The sequence below is a fragment of the Penaeus monodon genome, chromosome 13 (assembly GCF_015228065.2).
Source record: "Penaeus monodon isolate SGIC_2016 chromosome 13, NSTDA_Pmon_1, whole genome shotgun sequence".
Taxonomy (NCBI): Eukaryota; Metazoa; Arthropoda; class Malacostraca; order Decapoda; family Penaeidae; genus Penaeus; species Penaeus monodon.
The window spans coordinates 10,730,610-10,733,109 of record NC_051398.1 but is presented as its reverse complement, the minus strand read 5'-3'; the positions used below and the strand labels follow the sequence as shown (position 1 = coordinate 10,733,109).

Here is a 2,500-nt window from a genome sequence, read left to right as displayed (position 1 = left end):
GTCGCTGTTCTTGATAAGACTTAAAGAAACAAAGGCAGATTCAAGTCTTTAGGCTTCTTGGTTTGTTTATATTGTTATTGTATGGCATCTTGTTAATTTTGTACCCTTATCTCCCTATGTTACTGATAACCTTTTCTTTTTTTAATGTGGCATTAGTTACATTTCCTCTGGCCACAAATGCGTAGCGAACGGCAGATATTTTGACAGTTCTACAAAAGGAAGACGCGAAGTGGGGACGATTGACAAGATGCCAAATCAGGATGTTGTTATTATAATGATTTTAAAATAGACTCACCTAGGTTAGAGTTGCTGACCACTAAGTTTAATTATAATGAAAATAAAGGACGGAATGTTTGCCAGTATGCATGTTATTGTTAAAATTCATTAAGTGAGACAGGCTGAAGTGTCCCATCAAAAGAATACTTGAAACCAATAAGCTACACAGTATAGGAGACAGTATGGAGTAAACCATTATATTAAAGCACATAAAGATATGTCAGTAACATACCTCAGTATTTGGCATAGGGAAAATTTTCTCACAGCCATGAGAGAAAGAAATATGCACACACTTATGAAAATTTTCTCACAGCCATGAGAGAAAGAGAGAGAGAAATATGCACACACTTATGCACGCATGCTTGGACACACACACACACACACACACACACACACACACACACACACACACACACACACACACACACACACACACACGAGATAGATAGATAGATAGATAGTCTTTAGTCTTTATAAAAAAAAGGTAAAATTAGAAAAGTTAAAATTTGCCTGTAATGGACAGAATGATAGAAAAAGAAATATAGTTTGTTTCCCACAGCCATGTAATACTAGGAAATTTTTACATGCAATGAACAGAATGACTGAATGTAAAATACTTTTCATCAATGGCTTTACCATTGGAAGTTGATAAAAAGAAATTTGTTTAGTAAATAATGCTTTGATATACATTTACAGGAAAATGTAATGGCACAATAATATAAATGAAAAAACTACATTCACTAATGCATTAAATAACCTGCATAGGGTAAAAAATAACGGAAGAAAATAGTTGGAGAGTAAGTATGGAGACCCCAGACCCCCCACCAATATTTGGTGGGAATCTGGGGGCAGAGCCTTGGATAGGGAAACATGGCTAGGGGTGAAACCTTGGATTAGGAAGGCTTTTGGTTCATGTGGCAAGGTTTGTGGATTTCCTAGAAATGGCTGGAGTAAAGAGTAAATTAATCTCAGGGGTGCAATCATGTCCTTAACATTACCAGTACTGTCACTTGTGTTATTTGCAATGGAAAATAAAAAGAGATTCATGTATATTATGTAGTTGATAATTGAAAGAAGGAATAATAATTGCAAGATTGGATGGCTTTGTGAAACTGGAAAATTACCATTTGCTGATAAATTTAATGAAGATGAAAATAAGAAATTATAGTTTACAGTGTAGGTCATGTCATAAAAGTTGTCTTTGATTTGCAGTGACACCCCATGACAACTGTATTATCATAACTTAACAAATAATGAGACTGGATTTCAATTTATTCCTCAATTTATTCCTGGAGAAGTTACCAAATAAACACGACTAAAGTATGTTTCACTGTATGGTACAATATGAACTTTGCCTCTGATGGATAGAATAACTGAAAATGGGAAACTTTTCATCTGTGGTGTTTCCTTTGTAAGTTGATGATGATAAAGTTGTGCAACACATAATATTTTGGTATACATTTACAGTAAAGTATAATAACACTATCATAGAGAAAGGGAAAACTACACTCACTGACTAGGAAAGTTATTGGTTCATACAAGTATGTTTGTGGATTCTCAGGAGTGGCTGGAGTTAGTCTAAGAGGGGTGTGGTCATGTTGTAAACAGTTAGCAAAACTGTTATTTATATCGTTTCCATTGGAAAACAACAAATTTGTGCATATTACAATGTGAGTGATAGAGACAAGGAATAATAATTGTATAGGGTTAATGGCTTTGTGAAAAAAAGCTTAACATTTTATAAATACCGGTATATATGTACAAGATGCCTGAGCATCCACCAACCCCATAAGTCCACACCAGTGTTTGTTCATTTTGACAAAGGCCTGCAAACCTCAGTATGTATATGCTAGCAAATGGTTGCTATAAAGTTTATGTGAAAAAAAATAAGTAAGCAGGTTGAAGGGTAATGAATATGTATACCAGATATGAAAGAACAGTCTGGGATTATTCACAAGAATTTTTGTTCAATTATATGGTTGAAGCCATTTGTTTTTGAATAGGTTATTCAGCCCATTCTGCAAATTAAATTTGTGAATATATCATAATTTTCTGAAAATTTCATTAAATGGATCTTTTATCATCAAATTACAAAAGAAATGAATTAATCCCTTTTTCAAATGCTGTCTGTTGCTTGAAGATGTAAATTGGTTCCTGAGTTAAAGTAAAACCAAAAAAAACAAGTGCCAACTTGGTCCGAGTTAGTATAAACAAAAAAAAAAAA

General features: G+C 33.7%; 1 protein-coding gene across 1 annotated transcript in view; it reads left to right on the top strand.

Moving 5' to 3' along the window:
* LOC119580121 (prosaposin-like) overlaps window positions 1–2,500 on the top strand; it is a gene marked incomplete in the record, with an annotated part of 14,473 nt that overhangs the window by 484 nt on the left and 11,489 nt on the right.